The sequence below is a fragment of the Mixophyes fleayi genome, chromosome 2, assembly GCF_038048845.1.
Source record: "Mixophyes fleayi isolate aMixFle1 chromosome 2, aMixFle1.hap1, whole genome shotgun sequence".
Classification (NCBI taxonomy): Eukaryota; Metazoa; Chordata; class Amphibia; order Anura; family Limnodynastidae; genus Mixophyes; species Mixophyes fleayi.
The window spans coordinates 19,217,937-19,242,676 of NC_134403.1; the positions used below are offsets into that span (position 1 = coordinate 19,217,937).

The 24,740-nt window shown below is 49.3% G+C and overlaps 1 protein-coding gene across 1 annotated transcript in view; it reads right to left on the minus strand.

The window, feature by feature from the left end:
• The window catches only part of GAB2 (GRB2 associated binding protein 2), a 145,704-nt gene that overhangs the window by 34,690 nt on the left and 86,274 nt on the right, over positions 1-24,740 (minus strand). The gene's annotated exons all lie outside the window — the stretch shown is intronic.

Genomic DNA, 24,740 nt, shown 5'->3' on the forward strand with positions numbered 1-24,740 from the left:
TACATAGACTGTGTGACTGCGCTCACTGTGTGACATCATCATCCAATCACACACTAACCTGCTACATAGACTGTGTGACTGTGCTGTGACATCATCATCCAATCACACACTAACCTGCTACATAGACTGCGCTTACTGTGTGACATCATCATCCAATCACACACTAACCTGCTACATAGACCGTGTGACTGCGCTCACTGTGTGACATCGCCATCCAATCACACACTAACCAGCTACATAGACTGTGTGACTGCGCTCACTGTGTGACATCACCATCCAATCACACACTAACCTGCTACATAGACTGTGTGACTGCGCTCACTGTGTGACATCGCCATCCAATCACACACTAACCAGCTACATAGACTGTGTGACTGCGCTCTCTGTGTGACATCACCATCCAATCACACACTAACCTGCTACATAGACTTCCACCCCTCCCCTTAGATTGTACGCTCCTCTGAGCAGGGCCATCTCTCCTCCTGTTTCCACCACTTCTAACTCTGCTCTCCAGCTACTTAGCCCTCCTCTTCGAGGGTCCTCCACCCCACGTCCACTCTCGCTCCCTCCTCCCCCCTGGGGGTCTCCCTGTCTTCCGCGCCCTCCTTCTTGGGCCCCGTCGTTTGCGGATCCTCCCTCCCCCTTCCCCGCCCTCTCTAGCTGTGCATTGAGCTTACTGAGTTGCTGTGTTTACTGTACTGTGCTGTCTCCCATTGTATTGTAATTTTGTTTGTCTCTGTACGGCGCTGCGGATGCCTTGTGGCGCTTTATAAATAAATATTAATAATAATAATAATAATAATAGACTGTGTGACTGCGCTCACTGTGTGACATCACCATCCAATCACACACTAACCTGCTACATAGACTGTGTGACTGCACTGTGACATCACCATCCAATCACACACTAACCTGCTACATAGACTGTGTGACTGCGCTCACTGTGTGACATCACCATCCAATCACACACTAACCTGCTACATAGACTGTGTGACTGCACTGTGACATCACCATCCAATCACACACTAACCTGCTACATAGACTGTGTGACTGCGCTCACTGTGTGACATCACCATCCAATCACACACTAACCTGCTACATAGACTGTGTGACTGCGCTCACTGTGTGACATCACCATCCAATCACACACTAACCTGCTACATAGACTGTGTGACTGCGCTCACTGTGTGACATCATCATCCAATCACACACTAACCTGCTACATAGACTGTGTGACTGCTCTGTGACATCACCATCCAATCACACACTAACCTGCTACATAGACTGTGTGACTGCGCTCACTGAGTGACATCACCATCCAATCACACACTAACCTGCTACATAGACTGTGTGACTGCACTGTGACATCACCATCCAATCACACACTAACCTGCTACATAGACTGTGTGACTGCGCTCACTGTGTGACATCACCATCCAATCACACACTAACCTGCTACATAGACTGTGTGACTGCGCTCACTGTGTGACATCACCATCCAATCACACACTAACCTGCTACATAGACTGTGTGACTGCGCTCACTGAGTGACATCACCATCCAATCACACACTAACCTGCTACATAGACTGTGTGACTGCGCTCACTGTGTGACATCACCATCCAGTCACACACTAACCTGCTACATAGACTGTGTGACTGCGCTGTGACATCACCATCCAGTCACACACTAACCTGCTACATAGACGATGTCACAGCGTGAGCGCAGTCACACAACCATCCAATCACATTTTACATTTAATCTGTCACTGAACAAATAGATATAAATTTATTATTTGCAGATGTAAGAAATCATCAATGTAGCACAACCCTTAGGGACGGTGTCAGACAGGTGCTTTAAACACACAGCTAGAAAAGTACTAGTAGCCTTTATAGAGCACAATCTCTCCCATGATGACAGGGTGAAGAGAAGGGGATGCCCCTTCCTGTAACATGAGAGCTATTAAGCTCTGAATATGCTGCATTCAAGATTTTCTGAGCATAATTAATTTAATGTGACTGGGGAGGTGTGTTCCCCTTCACGTCAGTCTGTCACCATCACCCCCCCCAACGAACAGCTGCTCTGCATTGGGGTACCATAGAGTTGGGAAAACACAACTCATCCAGAGTCTATCTTAGCAAGTGTATTCCCTTCCCCCAATAACTTTCTTGTATAACATGTATATTCTACAATTAGAACAGAGGTAGATTAGAAGCTGAGGTTTGTATACATAACGATTTGGCTTCACTAAGGGTTAACTAAGCAAGGAGGTGGTGATGCCCAAGTACAGGTTATAGTGGGGGCAGGATCAAGGGACAGACTATATAAGGACAAGGACGAGGTATTGTGCGGATGTACTGGTCTAGCCACTTGGTGCGCGAGCCGAGGTATTGTACGGATGTACTGGTCTAGCCACTTGGTGTGTGGGCTCGTGGTATGGTACGGGTGTGCTGGTCTATCTTCTGAAGCCATCTGATGCACGGGATCTCTGCCGGGACTGGAGTCCTGAGGCTGGAGCATCTTATCGAGGGGCAGGAGAACACTGTACAGGCGATAAGCAAGGTTGAGTAAGCGCACATTGAAGTGAACGGGTTCCAAACACCTCACTAGCATCCAAGAGTCGGCTTAGATTGCGTTATGATTAGCCCAGAAGATTATTGTCCCAGTTTAAGGATGTGCTACAACGGTGCACTTAGGCAAATGGCGGATAGATACGGATGTCCTGAGGACTTGTGATGGGACATCCTGACTAATATCGATCAGTAGCCAAGGCTGAGTACAGTGTTCTCCCCTCTATCATATCAGTGCAAGGTTAATTTAATAAACAGAGTTTATTGCCAACAAGTCAGTAAGGTGTCACTTATTACATAGCATAAGTATTAAGGTTAAGGTATAGGTTTATGGTTAGGTTATCAGCCGCTAAGCACTTTAATAACATAGTATATCAGTACCTGTAGTAGGCCCTCGAATTCCTGTTGCACCATTTATATTACAGTTCAAAGCTGTATGCGCTGGGTATAGGGCCACTTTGTCGCCAATCCCGCCTAGTGCGACACCAACTACACCAATTCTACTACAGCATCAACACCTTATAGCTCCATCTAATAGTTATAGCTGAGAGGTGGCCCAACAAGCACTACCTACATACAAGTCTATATAAGGAGTATATAATAATAGGTTGTGCGGTCATCTATATAGGAACCGGATACCAGTATAATGATGCTCTGGAATAGCGAACATCTGATTGGTTGTAATGTTCTGCACCATTACATAGACCGGCCAATGCAGCCTGGCTGTAAAAGTTATACGCTGTGATTGTCGGGTTACCGTTTACTTTATTTGCTGTCAACTGGGCACTTACGTCACCCTGGGAATCTCTTAGATTATATCATTGGCAATTACTTTTTTTTTTTTTTAATTGCTTTCAAAATAAAAAAGAAGTTACTGCTGCAGACTGTGCATTCTGGATGACATTACTGGTTGCAAAGGTCAGTCTCAGAACACAGAGGAATTACTGACAGGGGCTGGCTGGTAATTTTGTGGCCTTGGTCGAAACTCGGTTCTCAAGCCTATTAGGAACATTTTAAAAATGCAGGTGACCCAGCCCTAGGTAGCCCTCTATGGGACCGGGCCCAGGGGGGCAGATAACCCCCTGTCCCCCAGCCCCTGATATGTAAGAGTCTAGACTGCATGGTAGAGTCTAGTACGATGCGCTTTCTTCCTGGCCCTTCTACAATAACGACCTTGTGTCTTATCTCGCTATAGCGAGCAGTCAGAGTCAGATTTGGGGCTCCAGCTGCCGTTAGATGTCCTGCAGTTAGTATTCCAGATGTAACAAAGCTGAACAAACACTTTGGTAGAATCTGTGTGAGTGTGTGTGGGCCGTGACATCTTCAGCTGCTTCGTGTATTAGATTTGGCAGGTGATACTGTGTATTTCTGCAGGACAAGGTCCATCCCGCGGCCCAACGTCTAGTCTTAAAGGAACAACCCTCGCCCTGCGTTTTATTTATCTCTAGCGAGTAATTGAAAGCAGCAATCCTGCCGGTGCCATGTCTGGGTCAGCTAATTGCACGACCGAGTGTGTTCCTAGACAGCAGGGAACAGAGGACTTGCCGGTAAATGCTAAACGTCACACAAGAGTCGTATTAGCAGAGTGCAGACATCATCCGCGCATCCTGCTGTACACAGAAATCTAGGGCATACTTGTCCCCGAATTCCCGGGAGGCTCACAAATTTCGGGGAGTGCTCCCAGACTCCCTGAAGAGTAGACAAACCTCCCGCATTGATCGAAATTCATGACATTGAATGGTGGGGGCGGGGCTTAATCGCATAATTAAGCCCCACCCCGCTATTCAATGCAGTGAATGGTCTGCATTTTATAGTGGGGGGCGGGGCTATGGTGACACACGACATCACCAAGCCCACTCCTACCCCCTGTCACATGCATTTTAAATGTTTGCATGTATGACCTAGGGGTATATTTACTAAACTGCAGGTTTGAAATAGTGGAGATGTTGCCTACAGCAACCAATCAGATTCTAGCTGTCATTTTGTAGAATGTACTAAATGAATGACAGCTAGAATCTGATTGGTTGCTGTAGGAAACATCTCCACTTTTTCAAACCCGCAGTTCAGTAAATATACCCCCTAATGTGGAGAATCTAGAGAATAATAAACGGGTCTGTACAACCCCAGCAGCTCAGTTCTCTAGATATTGCCAAACATTACCTAGTGTGAGGGTGATCTAATAGGCCCATAAAAATTGTATTTATAATGGACATCCCCTAAAACCAACTAGCAGAAATATGGGGGCTCCATCCTGCAATACGTGGCTGGCAGTGAGGAGATAACACTGCGTATAATACATGGCTGGATATGAGGGGATAACACTGCGTATAATACGTGGCTGGATATGAGGGGTTTCGAAGTCAGCTAATTGGATACAATCATTTCAATTACTATCTAATAACTTGGTCGTCTTTGTCTGAAAATTATGCGTAGAGCACGCTACGGCGTGGAGAAGCGCATCCAGCCGCAACACATGACAATAACAAGTTTTACACATTTACATACATTCACACGAACATACACATATGTAATTAGTACACATTAATTTTAGTTGCAACACATAGTTATTTATGTTGAAATGTAGCAACATTTATGGTTAATATTATGGGGTAAATGTATGAAGCTTCGATTTTTTCAACTCGCCGGAAATCGGCGACTTTGCAGGTAAAATTTTATACGGCGATGGCTTGTAAAGGCAAACTTGCCTGCAAAGTCGCCGATTTCCGGCGAGTTGAAAAAAATCGGAGCTTCATACATTTACCCCTATAAGTTATATACATGTAAGTGAAATCAAAGGTTCAGGTTACAGGAAATATGCCATGTTTAGTATCATTTTAATCCCCTATTTATCCGCAGTTGTCCGGTTCATTCGCTGAAGGGATCGCACATTGCATACTCTAGTTAACGATGATAGGGAATAAAGTTTTAAAATGATACTGTCTGTGTAATGCAAATAGACTAGTTTAAACTGGATTCTTGGCGGGAAAATTGGAGTGCATCCCCTGGAGAGCTGACCCCCACCTTTGGATATTTTCGTTTGAACTGGCCTATGACCTGCAGTACACTGGACCCTCCTTAAGCCTGGGCCAATAGAAGCAAGCCACATCATCTGCATTGTTTTACTGTATTCACTGACTGTATATAAGCAGGGGCTCTGGACCTTGTGGACAGTCTACTTGACCACAGCCTTCAGACCTGAATGACTGTTCACTGGATCCAGGGCGCCTGCGATAAGTAACGGCTGTACTTGTTTTATTCTGATTTGTTATTCTGTTACTTTTGGCTATTAAATTACATTGTGCTTTGGAACCACATTACGGCAATCGACAATCGTTATTGGATAACAACTAGACGTGCATAACAGGCATAGGCAAACCGAGGGGGGTGTTTCCTAGTGCCTGTAAACCCCCCTCCAACCCTGGGGCACTGTATAATTGAGGTGGCTGGACCCTGCCCCCGCTTCACACAGTTCTTCTTGAAAAGGGAGAGCTGTGTGCACCTAAAAATAGTGCAGGCAGCATTGCCCATGTATATTATGGGGATAGGAAGAGTTAGAGAGCAGCCAAGCACTGTCTAATATTATAGCCACGCCCCCATGCTTGCTGGGCACTCCCACTGGTGGCGTGGTGTGGAAACCCCCCTCTACAAATCCTGCGTTTGCCCCTGACAGGGGATAACACTGCGTATAATACATGGCTGGCAGTTGGGGATTATCACTGTCAAAATACAGATAGCAGTAGAGATTATTTCAGGGTAATTTATGTACAGCTATCAGTAGTACGTGTACAATATATGGCTGATAGTGGTGGGTATTTCTCCGCAATATGATAATCGGGCTCATCCCTGTACAATATATGGTTGGTACTGGGGGTATCTATGTGCAGTTTATGAGTGGCAATGCCCTTTACACAAAGATAAATTCTCCCTCCTCATACTGCCAGCTTTAAACACAGGACAAAGCTGACAACACAGGAGCGCAGCATTATAAAGAGAAGACATCTAATGAAAGCAGAGTATACACCTGGTGGTGAGGGGAGGGTAGTACTATAAGGGGTGGTATAAAACAGAAGCACTGTAGCTAAATTCCAGCCTAGGTAAATAATTAGGGTAGGCACAGAAGGCACCATGGTCTAGTTGTGTGCAATGTGACTAGTGTGAGGATTGTGCTTGGGTATGCGGTCATTGTTAGGACTGATGTACATGTAAACATTCTTTGAAAGGACATTTTTGGATTAAAAAAAAAAAAAATTACAGGCAAACGCCAAACAAAAGCTACACCCACGGCTCTCGCTTGTGCTCGCCGGCAAGACTGGATCGGCACAGCAGTAAGTTAACCCTTCTAACTGGTATAAACGAATATTGGCAATATATTTTATTAAAAACTGCGGTCGTAACACAATTTATTGACGTTTACCAAATAAGTCTTATGGCCGCGATCAGGGGGCACAAGATAAATAGAGAGGAGACTCAAAGGGGCATATTTAACAAATAATGATAGTGCACTATCGTGCACTTACCGTAAAATACACGTCCCTCTGTGTGTCCCGCATATTTAACAATGGTGCATCGCAGCAGATATCGTGGATATCTGCTGCTTTGCATTTCTTTTCGTTTTTGGGAGCAGTCACCATTCTACAGTATGGTGACTGCTCCCGGCCGCAATCTAAAAAGTTCAGAAATTTTTTGGGGGGGGGAGGGGGAGCTGGACAGCGCATGTGTGGAGGGATCACATGATCCCTCCCTGTCACTCACCGCTCTCGCTCTGCAACTATAGTTGCAGAGACAGAGCGGAGATGTCTGTGCGCATGTGCAGTTCTTTGAACTGCACATGCGCAATTGATGTATGAAGAGGAGCGAAGAAGACCTGGAGGAGATCCGGAGACAGCGCATTCCGAAGAGGGGGGTAAGTATGTTTTTTTTATCACAGAAACAGCAGTTTATCGGAACAGCTGTTTCTGTGTTCCGTTTTTCATAAGTTTGAGAAATAGTTCAATCCTTATCAATGCGATAAGAATTGAAAACTATTTTTCACTTTATGAGAAGACTGATAAATGTGCCCCTATCAGTGTTTCGGTGATATAATGGTACTTTAAACAGCACCACAGCCTTAACGTACATTTTATTACCACAGTATTACTATATTACTGATAAATCACCCACTCTCAACACTGACTCACACTTCCAGCCATGACGCCCAAATATAGTCAAGAACAGGACCGATCAAACTTGATTTTTATAAAATGTGTCAAAGCGTCTGTCTGGGATGAAGTAGGTTTCGGACTGTGGAGGTCTTTCCAGTACAGCAGTTTCAGTCTCAGTGAGCAGGAACAGCTAGAAGTCTGGCTTACGGCACCGGGCTGCTTGCCGAGACAGCAGACACAGCGCACGCAGACCGCTTGTATAATGAGGCAGCAGATTATCACAGGGTATTGTGGAGGAGAGAGAAAAGCAGGTGGTTACGGGGGACAAGAATGCAGGACACAGCACACAAGGTCACGCCTGACAGTCAGCTGGCGTGGCATGTGGCAAGAAGCATTGCCGGGGAAGACAATGTTGTATGCTGGTACAATAAGCAAGCTTGGAAGTTATAGTACTGCCCATTATATAGGAAACTCTATGGCTCTCTCTCTTTCTACTACAGCCTAAAATACAGCATGCCTTATATAAAACAACAACTAATAACATTCACAGGTATATGTAAGAGCGTTCATACCCGGACAGAATTTGAGTTATAGAACATTTACATTTGCCATACCTCCCAACTGTCCCGATTTTGGTGGGGAATCCTGATTTGTGGATCGTAAAGGAGGCAGGGCTTGGCCAGAAGTGAGCTTACCCAAATTCACCCATTTGTGGAGCGGTGTTTGGATGAATGGGAACAGGGTTTATTTTTTTTCCTGTTTTTCGAGATTCAAATTTTGAGAGGTATGCATTTGCTATGGAGCGGAGAGCAAGCTATTCTCATCTGTTATCGTCTTACTGGCCGACATCCCTGATTTGTAAAGGACAGTCCAAATTTTTCTAGGCCTCAAGGAGTGTTGCCCACTGGGAAAGTTGTGTGGTATAATGGTAAGATCTGCTGAGGATACAGTAATTATAGGAAGGGACCAGGAGGCTGGCTATGGTTATTACATATAGAGTACATGGCTAATTAGACTATGGGCCAATGCCCGATAGAACCACTGACCACTTATTTATAACATCTGGGGCTCTCCAATGCCGTCCAGGGTCTGGCTAAGTTCCTGGAACTTGGACATACATTTTTGTGCATGTTATTAACAGCTCTTCTCTGTAACCCGACCTATAAACAGGGAATGGGTAGCAGAACTATAGCAGTAGTCCTCATAGAAAGCTTATAATAGAGTCCAACTTTCCATCTTTTGGAGGGACAATTATTTTTGGACCCAAATAATCATGTCCTTCATTCCTTCCATATTTATTCTTCTTCTGGCTCTGCCGTATTAAGGTATAAAGTCTACCGTCGGCGCCACTATTTATTATAATACATGCTTAGCGCTGTTTATAAAGCTGTGCTATATGATTATATCCGGAACGTCATTCCTCTCTCCAACAGGCATGGTGAGGATCCTGGTATTTCTATAGACCCTATCCTCGATCTACCTTCTTTAATGGTGGACCCATTGGGAATTTTGCAGTGATTGAAATCAACCACTAGATGGCTCCACTATGACATACTACAGCTTTACATCACTTGTCAACTGCGGACGTCAAAAGACTTTAAAAATTCTATAGGGGACAAACTCTGAAAAATAAAGGGTGTAGAGCTGAGGAATGCAGGAACTCATCACTCTAAATGTAAATAAAAAACATTTTTAGGAGACCTCAGCTTTGTTATCTAATAGAAATCAGCAATTTTTAAAAAAAATATAATATCTAATAATATGACAGGGGCATTGTCATGGTGTGAGGAGGGGAATGAATAATTACCAACTGTACCGAATTACCAGGGACAGTGGCAGGTCTTGAAGATGTTACTTCTGCAAATGCCGCGTTTTCTCACTACAGACTACCTGCTTTGGATAGTTCCCATTATTTTATATACTGAACACAATTCCTATGATCTATTCCTCTTCTCTGGGTGCTATGCGATAACATTCATTGAATGAAAGTATCTAACATGCATCACAATGATCTTATAAAGGACACATATTAAACATAACACGATAGGGGTTGTACTGCACCTAGACTGTAACATCGGTGCTGCTTTTAGAAGCCCCTGCTAAGTAACAAAGGGGCATATTTAACAACTGGTTATGGGAATCTATCGTGCACGTACCGTTAAAAACACACCCCTCTGTGTGTCCGGCATATTTAAGAAAGGTGCATCACAGCAGATATCGTGGATATCTGCTGCTTTGCATTCTTTTTCGTTTTTTGGAGCAGTCACCATTCTATAGTATGGTGACTGCTCCCAACCGCAATCTACAAGTTCCCCAAAAAATATTTTTACGGTAACTTGTCATGAAGCTGGCGTACATTATCATAATTGAAACATTGAAAGATTTCAGTGCTGTCAGCTCTTCTACGAAGAGCAGAGCTGGACAGCGCATGTGTGGAGGGATCACATGATCCCTCCCTGTCACTCACCGCTCGCTCTCTGCAACTATAGTGTCTGTGCGAATGCCCGTGGGTGTCACTCGGCACATGCGCACTGGAGTCAGAAGAGGAGCCCCGTTCATCTCATGCTGCTTCGGGAAGGAAGATGGAGTGGTAAGTATGTTTTCCACTTCACAGGAACAGTAGTTTTTCGGAACTGCTGTTCCTGTGTTGCTTTTTAATAAATATGAGAAATTGTTCAATCCTTATCGATGCAATAAGGATTGAAAACTATTTTTCATATTTTGCGAGTGTTGATAAATGTGCCCCAAAGTGTCTCTGGAAATTATTTTATTGTGAAAGGAGCAGGGTCTTCCAACAGCACAGAGTAATGATCTACATCCAATGCTCCTATATATGAAACAAAATTCAATTCTTCAACTCAGGGGCTGACTGGGCCGGTAACAGGGGGGAATTTGCCTACAGGACAGTATAATTTGAACTTTTTGGATCTAAGGTCAGAGATCCAAATTGTGTCACCAGAGGTTAGGGCTGGTCTGCTATAGAAAGCCAGCACAGATTTAAGAAGTCTGCACTGTAAAGCATTGTGTTTTGACTAGGGTTCATATGCTCTCTACATTGGGCAGATGTCACAAAAATGCTCAGGATACTGTGTGCATCAGTCCCTAGAATGCGCAGGATACTGTGTGCATCAGTCCCTAGAATGCTCAGGATACTGTGTGCATCAGTCCCTAGAATGCTCAGGATACTGTGTGCATCAGTCCCTAGAATGCGCAGGATACTGTGTGCATCAGTCCCTAGAATGCGCAGGATACTGTGTGCATCAGTCCCTAGAATGCTCAGAATACCGTGTGCATCAGTCCCTAGAATGCTCAGGATACCGTGTGCATCAGTCCCTAGAATGCTCAGGATACTGTGTGTATCAGTCCCTAGAATGCTCAGGATACTGTGTGCATCAGTCCCTAGAATCAGAGCCGTAACTAGGGTGGTGCGGGCGGTGCCGCCACCCCGGGCGCAAGCCCGAGGGGGCGCAGCAACCGCCCGCTACCTTCCCCTCTGTGTTACATAGTAAAAAAAAAAAAAATCTAAAAATAATTTGTGGCCCCTCCCCCGACTTGCGGCACCCGCCCCCCCGCGAGTCGGGGGAGGGGGGGTGCTGCGAGAGGGGGGAGGGGCTAGTGTGGTGGCTGATCCATGAAAGGACTATGAAAAAAAACGCCGGCTCCCTGTCACTGCAGCATCACTGATGATGTCACCATGCTGTCAGTGCAGCATCACTGATGATGTCACCATGCTGTCAGTGCAGAAGAGCCAACACTGCGGGGAGCTGAGAACAGACCTTAAGTAAGTGAGGGGGAGGGGGATCTGTCAGCTCCATTAGTTGTTCTCTCCCTAAGCACTGGTCTGTTATATCACATGCTGTGTGTTAGCAGCTCTCTGCTTCCAGGACTGCCCCTCCCGGCATCCCCAGCTCCTCCTGACAGCCCTGCGTTCCACCAACACTCTCACCTCTGCTCCCGATAACTATGACTCCAGTGCCCCTCCCAATTCTCGGTACAGTACAGAGCCCCCATCATTGACCTTTCCTTGCCCTGCATATCAGTTCCCTCTGTTTCTATCCAGATATGTTTCCCTTCCTTCTGATCCCTGACACCTGTCAATTCTGACTCCTGGACCCCCGAAATACAGCTGTAACCTCTGCACCCTCTCCATCACAGGAATGCTCTCTGTATAGTATGGCGGTTACAGGAATGCTCTCTGTATAGTATGGAGGTCACAGGAATGCTCTCTGTATAGTATGGCGGTCACAGGAATGCCCTCTGTATAGTATGGAGGTCACAGGAATGCCCTCTGTATAGTATGGAGGTCACAGGAATGCCCTCTGTATAGTATGGAGGTCACAGGAATGCCCTCTGTATAGTATGGTGGTCACAGGAATGCTCTCTGTATAGTATGGAGGTCACAGGAATGCTCTCTGTATAGTATGGCGGTCACAGGAATGCCCTCTGTATAGTATGGAGGTCACAGGAATGCCCTCTGTATAGTATGGAGGTCACAGGAATGCCCTCTGTATAGTATGGAGGTCACAGGAATGCTCTCTGTATAGTATGGAGGTCACAGGAATGCTCTCTGTATAGTATGGAGGTCACAGGAATGCTCTCTGTATAGTATGGAGGTCACAGGAATGCTCTCTATATAGTATGGAGGTCACAGGAATGCCCTCTGTATAGTATGGAGGTCACAGGAATGCTCTCTGTATGGTATGGAGGTCACAGGAATGCTCTCTGTATGGTATGGAGGTCACAGGAATGCTCTCTGTATAGTATGGAGGTTACAGGAATGCTCTCTGTATAGTATGGAGGTCACAGGAATGCTCTCTGTATAGTATGGAGGTCACAGGAATGCTCTCTGTATAGTATGGAGGTCACAGGAATGCTCTCTGTATAGTATGGAGGTCACAGGAATGCTCTCTGTATAGTATGGAGGTCACAGGAATGCTCTCCATATAGTATTGTGGTCATAGGAATGCTCTCTGTATGGTATGGCGGACACTAGGAGGCTCTTTATATTGTATGTGTGTGTGTGTGTGTGTGTGTGTATATATATATATATAATAATAATTTCGTGTGATGGTGATAAGGGGGCACAATGTGATAAAGATGGCTCCATGGCACGGTGTGATAAAGGAGAAACTGTGATGGAGGGCACAGTGGGATGAAGGGGACGTGTGATACAGATGGTACCGTTACAATTATGTTTTAATTTGTTTCAGTGAGTTTTATTTAAAAAAACAATTCATTTTTTATACAGCTAGTGACAGCTGCATTTAAAGTACTTTGATTCTATGGAGGCTTATTACATAAAGATCCTTACAAAGCCAGACCGTGAAGAATGGGGAGGGAGGGGTTTCAGTGCGGTTTAGAACTTGTAAAGCGCTAGCCACGCCCCCACAGTAGGTTGACCACGCCCACTAGACTATTGACACTCCCACTTAGATGGGGGGCGCCGGTGCCCTGTCTCGCCCAGGGCACTAAAATGTCTAGTTACGGCACTGCCTAGAATGCTCAGGATACTGTGTGCATCAGTCCCTAGAATGCTCAGGATACTGTGCATCAGTCCCTAGAATGCTCAGGATACTGTGCATCAGTCCCTAGAATGCTCAGGATACTGTGCATCAGTCCCTAGAATGCCCAGGATACTGTGCATCAGTCCCTAGAATGCTCAGAATACTGTGCATCAGTCACTAAAATGCTCAGCACAATGTACATCAGCCACTAAAATTCTCAGCACACTGTACGTCACTAGAATGCTCAGGATACTGTACATCAGTCACTAAAATGCTCAGGATACTGTGCGTCAGTCCCTAGAATGCTCAGGATGCTGTGCATCAGTCCCTAGAATGCTCAGGATACTGTGCGTCAGTCCCTAGAATGCTCAGGATGCTGTGCATCAGTCACTAGAATGCTCAGCGCAATGTACATCAGTCACTAGAATGCTCGGAGCACTGTACACCAGTCACTAGAATGCTCAGCGCACTGTACAGCGGTCACTAGAATGCTGCTCAGCGCACTGTACACCAGTCACTAGAATGCTGCTCAGCGCACTGTACATCAGTCACTAGAATGCCCAGTGCGCTGTACATCGGTCACTAGAATGCTCAGCGCACTGTACATCAGTCACTAGAATGCTCAGCGCAATGTACATCAGTCACTAGACTGCTCAGTACACTGTACATCAGTCACTAGAATGTCAGCGCACTGTACATCAGTCACTAGAATGTCAGCGCACTTTACATCAGTCACTAGAATGCTCAGTGTACTGTACATCAGTCACTAGAATGTCAGCGCACTGTGCATCAGTCACTAGAATGTCAGCACACTGTATACCAGTCACCAGAATGCTCAGTGTACTGTACAGCAGTCACTAGAATGCTCAGCGCACTGTACATCAGTCACTAGAATGCTCAGCGCACTATACATCAGTCACTAGAATGCTCAGCGCACTGTACAGCAGTCACTAGAATGCTCAGCGCACTATACATCAGTCACTAGAATGCTCAGTGTACTGTACACCAGTCACTAGAATATCAGCGCACTGTACATCGGTCACTAGAATGTCAGCACACTGTATATCAGTCACCAGAATGCTCAGTGTACTGTACAGCAGTCACTAGAATGCTCAGTGTACTGTATATCAGTCACTAGAATAATCTCTGCACTGAATAGTAGTCAGAAGGAGCTGGCAGCTGTCATATTTGATAACTGTTCTTTGACATAACAATTTGTCTTATATTTCATTGGCTATTTAACGCCACACCCACATTAGACAAAACACACCCTCATGGTTTCCATCACGCCCATTGTCCCGGTGCGGCATGTTGGTAGAAGACCACTTGTTTGTATTTGCCCCCCCCAGGTCAAAAGGTGCCCTCACTTGCTCCAGCACGGTTTAATACTCTCTCTGGTAAGTAGAACTTCCCGCTACAGAAAGTAATACTTTATTTATCAATTATTATAGTTGATATAGCGCCACCGCATTATGCAGCGCTGTACAGAGAACATTCAATCATGTTACCCCAGTTCTCTCCCTGCGGCCCCGGAGACATGTAAGATGCATGATGCAGATTAAGCACTGTGAGAACAGAGGTCTGGATTTGTATTCACAATAGGAGATATTTGCTGCTATGCTGTATTTTCTCTTGGGAGGTAGAATTTTGAGTTGGCTCAAACAAGCCCAAACTTTTTCTTTTATTTAGATCTCCTCGAAAGCCACCAATAAAAACATGTGAAGATGTTTTCGTATCTCAGCTCTATCTGGATTAACAGTCTTTAAATATTTACAGAAGATCGCTTGAAAGGAATGACAAGTTAAACTGGAAAGGGATTTATGCCGTGTAAAGAACCATTTCTGTGATAAATACACTTATCATCTACTATGTCTTAATCCAACACTGCAGAATCCTCTCTAAAGAGGTGATGGGGGGTATTTAAAGGGCCAGTAAACTTAATCTACTAGTTGGCTAATGTAAAAGAGATTTTAATAACATTTGCATATATATATATGTGTAAATGTTTCAAGAGTTTATCAGGACTGAATATATTTTAGATTAAGTCCCCTATTCATCAACGGGCAAAGAGACCAAACTGTCGGTAAAAGGGGGTGTTTTTGCTGGCGAAAGGGCGACAATGCCACCGCCGTTAAGGGTCACCACCGAAGGCTTATGCATAGGGAGCCTACAGGTTCTCAGGATGGTATTGAGTGAATAAAAAAGTGTTAAAAGCAATATTTTCATCTTAGAAATGCAAATGTTTAAAAAATATAAAGTTAATTTTTAAAATAAATACAATTTTAAAAGAAAACAAACACACACTAAAACGATTAAAGTCTATTTAAATATGCAAAAAATATTTTGTATATTGGCTGATTCAGAGATTATTTTTGATACATACAGGTGATAACTCCTTTATTATCTCCACGATGAGGGAAATGATGATAAACAGGGCAGCAATTGACTCAGAGAGACAGAATAAATAGCCCATGTTTCTGTAGCGCAGCGTTGGACAATAGGCTGAGCCTTTGCTTGTGGGTCTCCAACCGGCTGCTCCTGATCTTAGGAGGTCACGCGGCATACCCGGAGGAGGCAGGGCGCGGTGCAGGGAGGTGACGTGGCATACCCGGAGGAGGCGGAGGAGGCAGGGCGCGGTGCAGGGAGGTCACGTGGCATACCCGGAGGAGGCGGAGGAGGCAGGGCGCGGTGCAGGGAGGTCACGCGGCATACCCCGACGGAGGAGGCAGGGCGCGGTGCAGGTAGGTCACGCTGCATACCCCGACGGAGGAGACAGGGCGCGGTGCAGGGAGGTCACGCGGCATACCCCGACGGAGGAGGCAGGGCACGGTGCAGGTAGGTCACGCTGCATACCCCGACGGAGGAGACAGGGCGCGGTGCAGGGAGGTCACGCGGCATACCCCGACGGAGGAGGCAGGGCGCGGTGCAGGGAGGTCACGCGGCATACCCCGACGGAGGAGGCAGGGCACGGTGCAGGTAGGTCACGCTGCATACCCCGACGGAGGAGGCAGGGCGCGGTGCAGGGAGGTGACGTGGCATACCCGGAGGAGGCGGAGGAGGCAGGGCGCGGTGCAGGGAGGTCACGTGGCATACCCGGAGGAGGCGGAGGAGGCAGGGCGCGGTGCAGGGAGGTCACGCGGCATACCCCGACGGAGGAGGCAGGGCGCGGTGCAGGTAGGTCACGCTGCATACCCCGACAGAGGAGACAGGGCGCGGTGCAGGGAGGTCACGCGGCATACCCCGACGGAGGAGGCAGGGCACGGTGCAGGGAGGTCACGCGGCATACCCCGACGGAGGAGGCAGGGCACGGTGCAGGTAGGTCACGCTGCATACCCCGACGGAGGAGACAGGGCGCGGTGCAGGGAGGTCACGCGGCATACCCCGACGGAGGAGGCAGGGCGCGGTGCAGGGAGGTCACGCGGCATACCCCGACGGAGGAGGCAGGGCACGGTGCAGGTAGGTCACGCTGCATACCCCGACGGAGGAGGCAGGGCCCGGTGCAGGTAGGTCACGCTGCATACCCCGACGGAGGAGGCAGGGCGCGGTGCAGGTAGGTCACGCTGCATACCCCGACGGAGGAGGCAGGGCGCGGTGCAGGGAGGTCACGCGGCATACCCCGACGGAGGAGGCAGGGCGCGGTGCAGGTAGGTCACGCTGCATACCCCGACGGAGGAGGCAGGGCGCGGTGCAGGGAGGTCACGCGGCATACCCCGACGGAGGAGGCAGGGCACGGTGCAGGGAGGTCACGCGGCATACCCCGACGGAGGAGACAGGGCGCGGTGCAGGGAGGTCACGCGGCATACCCCGACGGAGGAGGCAGGGCGCGGTGCAGGGAGGTCACGCGGCATACCCCGACGGAGGAGACAGGGCACGGTGCAGGGAGGTCACGCGGCATACCCCGACGGAGGAGACAGGGCACGGTGCAGGGAGGTCACGCTGCATACCCCGACGGAGGAGGCAGGGCCCGGTGCAGGTAGGTCACGCTGCATACCCCGACGGAGGAGGCAGGGCGCGGTGCAGGTAGGTCACGCTGCATACCCCGACGGAGGAGGCAGGGCGCGGTGCAGGTAGGTCACGCTGCATACCCCGACGGAGGAGGCAGGGCGCGGTGCAGGTAGGTCACGCTGCATACCCCGACGGAGGAGGCAGGGCGCGGTGCAGGGAGGTCACGCGGCATACCCCGACGGAGGAGACAGGGCGCGGTGCAGGGAGGTCACGCGGCATACCCCGACGGAGGAGGCAGGGCGCGGTGCAGGGAGGTCACGCGGCATACCCCGACGGAGGAGGCAGGGCACGGTGCAGGTAGGTCACGCTGCATACCCCGACGGAGGAGGCAGGGCACGGTGCAGGTAGGTCACGCTGCATACCCCGACGGAGGAGGCAGGGCCCGGTGCAGGTAGGTCACGCTGCATACCCCGACGGAGGAGGCAGGGCGCGGTGCAGGTAGGTCACGCTGCATACCCCGACGGAGGAGGCAGGGCGCGGTGCAGGGAGGTCACGCGGCATACCCCGACGGAGGAGGCAGGGCGCGGTGCAGGGAGGTCACGCGGCATACCCCGACGGAGGAGGCAGGGCGCGGTGCAGGTAGGTCACGCTGCATACCCCGACGGAGGAGGCAGGGCGCGGTGCAGGGAGGTCACGCGGCATACCCCGACGGAGGAGGCAGGGCACGGTGCAGGGAGGTCACGCGGCATACCCCGACGGAGGAGACAGGGCGCGGTGCAGGGAGGTCACGCGGCATACCCCGACGGAGGAGACAGGGCACGGTGCAGGGAGGTCACGCGGCATACCCCGACAGAGGAGGCAGGGCACGGTGCAGGGAGGTCACGCGGCATACCCCGACGGAGGAGGCAGGGCGCGGTGCAGGGAGGTCACGTGGCATACCCCGACAGAGGAGGCAGGGCACGGTGCAGGTAGGTCACGCTGCATACCCCGACGGAGGAGACAGGGCACGGTGCAGGGAGGTCACGCGGCATACCCCGACGGAGGAGGCAGGGCACGGTGCAGGGAGGTCACGCGGCATACCCCGACGGAGGAGGCAGGGCGCGGTGCAGGGAGGTCACGTGGCATACCCCGACAGAGGAGGCAGGGCACGGTGCAGGTAGGTCACGCTGCATACCCCGACGGAGGAGACAGGGCACGGTGCAGGGAGGTCACGCGGCATACCCCGACGGAGGAGGCAGGGCACGGTGCAGGGAGGTCACGCGGCATACCCCGACGGAGGAGGCAGGGCACGGTGCAGGGAGGTCACGCGGCATACCCCGACGGAGGAGACAGGGCACGGTGCAGGGAGGTCACGCGGCATACCCCGACGGAGGAGGCAGGGCACGGTGCAGGGAGGTCACGCGGCATACCCCGACGGAGGAGACAGGGCGCGGTGCAGGGAGGTCACGCGGCATACCCCGACGGAGGAGACAGGGTGCGGTGCAGGTAGGTCACGCTGCATACCCTGACGGAGGAGGCAGGGCGCGGTGCAGGGAGGTCACGCGGCATACCCCGACGGAGGAGGCAGGGCGCGGTGCAGGTAGGTCACGCTGCATACCCCGACGGAGGAGACAGGGCGCGGTGCAGGGAGGTCACGCGGCATACCCCGACGGAGGAGGTAGGGAGCAGTGCAGGAAGGTCACGCGGCATACCCCGACGGAGGAGGCAGGGCGCGGTGCAGGGAGGTCACGCGACATACCCCGACGGAGGAGGCAGGGAGCGGTGCAGGGAGGTCACGCGGCATACCCCGACGGAGGAGGCAGGGCACGGTGCAGGGAGGTCACGCGGCATACCCCGACGGAGGAGGCAGGGCACGGTGCAGGTAGGTCACGCTGCATACCCCGACGGAGGAGACAGGGCGCGGTGCAGGGAGGTCACGCGGCATACCCCGACGGAGGAGGCAGGGCGCGGTGCAGGGAGGTCACGCGGCATACCCCGACGGAGGAGGCAGGGCACGGTGCAGGTAGGTCACGCTGCATACCCCGACGGAGGAGGCAGGGCCCGGTGCAGGTAGGTCACGCTGCATACCCCGACGGAGGAGGCAGGGCGCGGTGCAGGTAGGTCACGCTGCATACCCCGACGGAGGAGGCAGGGCGCGGTGCAGGGAGGTCACGCGGCATACCCCGACGGAGGAGGCAGGGCGCGGTGCAGGTAGGTCACGCTGCATACCCCGACGGAGGAGGCAGGGCGCGGTGCAGGGAGGTCACGCGGCATACCCCGACGGAGGAGGCAGGGCACGGTGCAGGGAGGTCACGCGGCATACCCCGACGGAGGAGACAGGGCGCGGTGCAGGGAGGTCACGCGGCATACCCCGACGGAGGAGGCAGGGCGCGGTGCAGGGAGGTCACGCGGCATACCCCGACGGAGGAGACAGGGCACGGTGCAGGGAGGTCACGCGGCATACCCCGACGGAGGAGACAGGGCACGGTGCAGGGAGGTCACGCGGCATACCCCGACAGAGGAGGCAGGGCACGGTGCAGGGAGGTCACGCGGCATACCCCGACAGAGGAGGCAGGGCGCGGTGCAGGGAGGTCACGTGGCATACCCCGACGGAGGAGACAGGGCACGGTGCAGGGAGGTCACGCGGCATACCCCGACGGAGGAGGCAGGGCACGGTGCAGGGAGGTCACGCGGCATACCCCGACGGAGGAGACAGGGCGCGGTGCAGGGAGGTCACGCGGCATACCCCGACGGAGGAGACAGGGCGCGGTGCAGGTAGGTCACGCTGCATACCCTGACGGAGGAGGCAGGGCGCGGTGCAGGGAGGTCACGCGGCATACCCCGACGGAGGAGGCAGGGCGCGGTGCAGGTAGGTCACGCTGCATACCCCGACGGAGGAGACAGGGCGCGGTGCAGGGAGGTCACGCGGCATACCCCGACGGAGGAGGTAGGGAGCAGTGCAGGAAGGTCACGCGGCATACCCCGACGGAGGAGGCAGGGCGCGGTGCAGGGAGGTCACGCGACATACCCCGACGGAGGAGGCAGGGAGCGGTGCAGGGAGGTCACGCTGCATACCCAGAGGAGGAGGCAGGGAGCGGTGCAGGGTGGTCACGCGGCATACCCCGACGGAGGAGGCAGGGCACGGTGCAGGTAGGTCACGCTGCATACCCCGACGGAGGAGACAGGGCGCGGTGCAGGGAGGTCACGCGGCATACCCCGACGGAGGAGGCAGGGAGCGGTGCAGGGAGGTCACGCGGCACACCCGGAGGAGGAGGCTCCTCTCCTTCCTCTGTGCGGACCCTTTGAAGGTGGCTCTCCAGCTATCCCACGTTGCCCCTCACTGCTGTAAGGTCTCTATGACATTGGAAGGGTTAAGAAGCGTTCGCTTTATAAGCATGGAAGGATTTACGTATGTAAGTTAATCACTTGTATATACCAGTTACAGCTTGCACACTATTACTGGTAAGCCAGTGACACAGACAGGTTATAAGTCATTTCTCAAGTTATATGTCCCACACATGGCTGGTCAAGGGCAGATTTAATGAAACACCACATAGAGGGCCCCAGCACATGCATGGGAAGTATGACAATTTCACGTGTGACTGCAATCCGGGAAAGAGAAGGCGCATTGTCCTCTCCGAGAAATTGCTAATTCTTAAGAACAAGAAGCTGGGAACAGAATCAAAAGGTTTAGGGATAATCTCTTTATTAAAGATTATATGTTTTCCCTATTTCTAGCAAATAGAGTTTTCTTATAATAGTTTTTAAGCATTATATAAGGAAACCATGCCCACGCAGTAACAGATCAATGTATATTTCATAATGGGAAGAAAGAGCAGCTCAGTAGAGATATATTCCATGAATACTGATAGAGGAGGTCTCATTCTTACCCTGGGTCACTTCTGTAAATTGATCTTTACTTGGATGTTCTTGATGTTTAAAGATACTTTCTGTATATATTAATACAGTTGGGTAGCTGATCTTGGTTATAACCCAACACTGATGAGGACATACAGGTCCGATGTTACATAAATAAATTAATTGTCAGCTGCAGTATTAGGTAAAGGCAGAGATTGGATGTTTTCTCCTCAACGCCGACCAAACTTCATTCACGTGACCAATAAAAATCACTCATTTACAGCAGTAGAAGAGCATAGACCATGATACCCGCAGCAGTGTACCAATGGGTTAGGGGTGCCTAGAACACTGGATGAGTGACGTCTTTAACGCCCTCCGCACCGTGCCCACACGGGCACCCACAGACAGGGCCTGATCAACCAATAGGCTGATCAGGCTGCAGCCTGGGGCACTGGAAACTGGGGGGTGCAGCGTCGCCAAGATTAATTTTTTTTCTCTGCCATTTCTTTTTTTTTTTATTATGGCAGCGACGGGGCTGTAATCATCGGGACCGTCCCTTTGCTAAGGGGGGCGGCCCGACTGTCACTATAACATGACAGTCTGGCAGCAATCGCGGCTAGGTGCCTGTCAGTGTGGCCGCGGGAGCTGCTTACTGTGGTCACGTGAGATCAGGACTTCCACACCTCACGTGACCACAGTAAGAAGCGCCCGTGGCCTCACTGACAGGCAGCAATCGCTAGAGAGAAGACTGCTGCCCAGGAACAACAGGAGAATCCTAATGTCTGGGGGCGGAGGGGCTGGTAACAATGCTAAAGGGGCAGGTAAAGAGGCTAAGAGGGGTAGGTGAAGAGGCTAATGGGGGCATGTAACAATGTTAAAGGGACACGTGAAGAGGCTGAACGGGGCTGATGAAGTGGTTGAGGGGACGATTTAAAAAAATAGAGCAGCTTTGGGGGGGCATAATCTTTGTATTGTGTGACGGTTATGAGGATGGTCTCTGTGGTTCTAGGGTCATTAGAATGCTAAATATTAGTCAAGTGGGGCTGATAGAGGTTTATATTTGATTATAGCTCTTTGACAACAATTGTCACATATTTTATTGCCTACATATACCTGTGCTATGGGGTAGTTTTATCTGGCCATAATGGACTGTTGTGTTTTGGAACCTAATCATTCAGGATTTGTTGACATTTAGCATTATAATATAATTGCTGCATATTTTCAAAACAGGACCCCAACTTTCCAGAAGCTAGAAGACAACAAAGCTGCAAGAACAGGGAACAGAGAAGAGCAAGAACAGGTAAAAAATAAAAAATAAAAAAAGATGTTTCCTATGACTACCAGCGACACCACGGGATAGGGTGGAGTACTGACTTGGGAACTGTCCTTACGACAGTTCGGACACTGAGCACTGAGAGATATACCATGGGGCGGGTGTGGCCATTGATTAAGCAGCTACTCACATGATTGGTGAGAAAAGGGTGACAAGGGGCTACAGGAGATACCATGGGGCAGGGGGAATGGGTGATTAAACAGTTATCCTCAACATGGTAAAAGAGGTAGTAAAGGACCACTGAAGATACAATGGTACAAGGGTGACTGCTGATTTGGGAATGATCAGCCGGAAAAAAGGTTGGAGTACCGGGATGGGGAAACGAGGGTCTCAAGGCAGTATTACAGACACCACTGGGCAAGAGGAGGGGGGGGGGGTGATTTAATAGATGTCCACAAGAAGGGTGGGAAAAAGTTACTGGTGACAACATAAGTCAGGAGTAGCGATGACGTTGTCAATAATTCCTTGGATAGATCCGAAATATGGGGGCAAAGCACTACTGGATGGAGAAGACCCAACAGGGTCTATACAGTCTATCTTTTTGGGTGTGTGGTTTTTTTTGTTTTTCTTTTGGTTTCAAAAATATTAAAACAAAAACTAACCCACAATAACACAAAACAAAAAAAACAACACACCCAAAACGCAAACTGTATAAACCTGTCGGTTGTTCTCTACCGCCAAAGTCTATATTTCTATAGAGATATGCACCACAAGAGTCACCGCAGGGTAGTGTCACTGCACTAGAATTATAAACAGAATGTTAATAACCGTCACTGCTCTGCCTTGTGGAATATGTTGGTGCTAAATAAATGATAATTATTACCAATAAGTGCAGTATGTTTTGCTCCTTTAACTGCACAAATCGTGTATAACTCATCACATACTGCACAGTATACAAAACAGGGGTGAAATGATGATTATACGGTATTCATCACACAGCGGAGATAACAGCATTTTTGCCCTCCCAGCTAATGGGAAGCAGTGACCTGTATATTAATTGCAACAAGCTGTGAAAAGAGAACACCTCTCAGAACGATCAAATCAGCCCAATATTCTGTGGCATAAAGTACAAGTGACAGCCGTTACCACTAAGAGCCCATCATTAAATAACTACAAGACTTTAACATCAAAGTAGTCCGAGACGGAGGCACATGTCGCTTACCTTGCAATATCTCACCTTATCTAAAAATAAACAAAAAACGCCACAAAAGACTGAAAATTACAGTCTATAACGGGGCACGTCAAGTTTGGCGTTCAATCTAGGAGCCAAAATAGATCTGTGGACTCTTAAAAACAACCATTGTTCAATCACTCAGTAGAGTCATCAAATAAATTAATCTTTACATGGATCAACATATACAAACATGTATGTTCGATTGAAATATCATATAGAACCCACCAGAAAGCGTACAACAAGGACACCTGAAATAAACACAATTATGTATCTTCTAGGCAACATAACATAGTAACATAGTTGATGAGGTTGAAAAAAAAAGACACCAGTCCATCAAGTTCAACCTATTTTGGATCTCCTGCGATCCTGCACTTATATTTGAAATTGATCCAGATTAAGCAACCACCAATCTGTTTCAATTGTGAAAATCCCCCCAGACCGAATATTGCAGTCCTATTTTTACCCTATATCCACTACTATCCTTCATTTTAATTAACGGTCGTATCCCTGGATACATTTTTCAGCTAAAAATTTGTCTAACCCTTTCTTAAACATATCTATTGAATCTGCCATCACAACCTTCCCTGGCAGTGAATTCCATATCTTGACTGCCCTTACTGTAAAGAACCCCTTCCTTTGCTGGTTGTGAAATTTACTCTCCTCTAACCTTAGGGGGTGACTGTGTGTCCTGTGTATAGTCCTTGGGGTGAAAAGTTCCCATGAAAGTTCTCTGTATTGACCCCTAATGTATTTGTACATAGTAATCATATCTCCTCTTAGACACCTCTTTTCTAAAGTAAACCGGCTAACCTTTCCTCATAACTTAATGACTCCATATCCTTCATCAATTTTGTTGCCCTATGATGGAACAAGTGTCAGTTTTTAAAGTTTAGGCAAAAATAAAATTATTTTGTCACACTGTCAGATCTGGAGGCGACATTAAGCCATTTCTAGTGGTCCCATTAAAAGAGTGTTTTAGGGGGGAGATTAATTGTGCTTAAGACAGAGAAGGAGTGTGGAAAGGAAAGCGTTTCTGAAAAATGAAAAACTACTTCAGATACCACGAGATTTAGGGCACAGTGACTTTGACATGCGCTCAAGTTGGGCAGGAAAAAGACAATGGTGACTATTTCATGAGTGCACATGTTCTGCAAAGATGTACTGACAACTTTAGAAAATAACCAGTAACCAGAAATATGCTGCCATTTCCCAGGCACTGAAACTTAAACCCGCTTA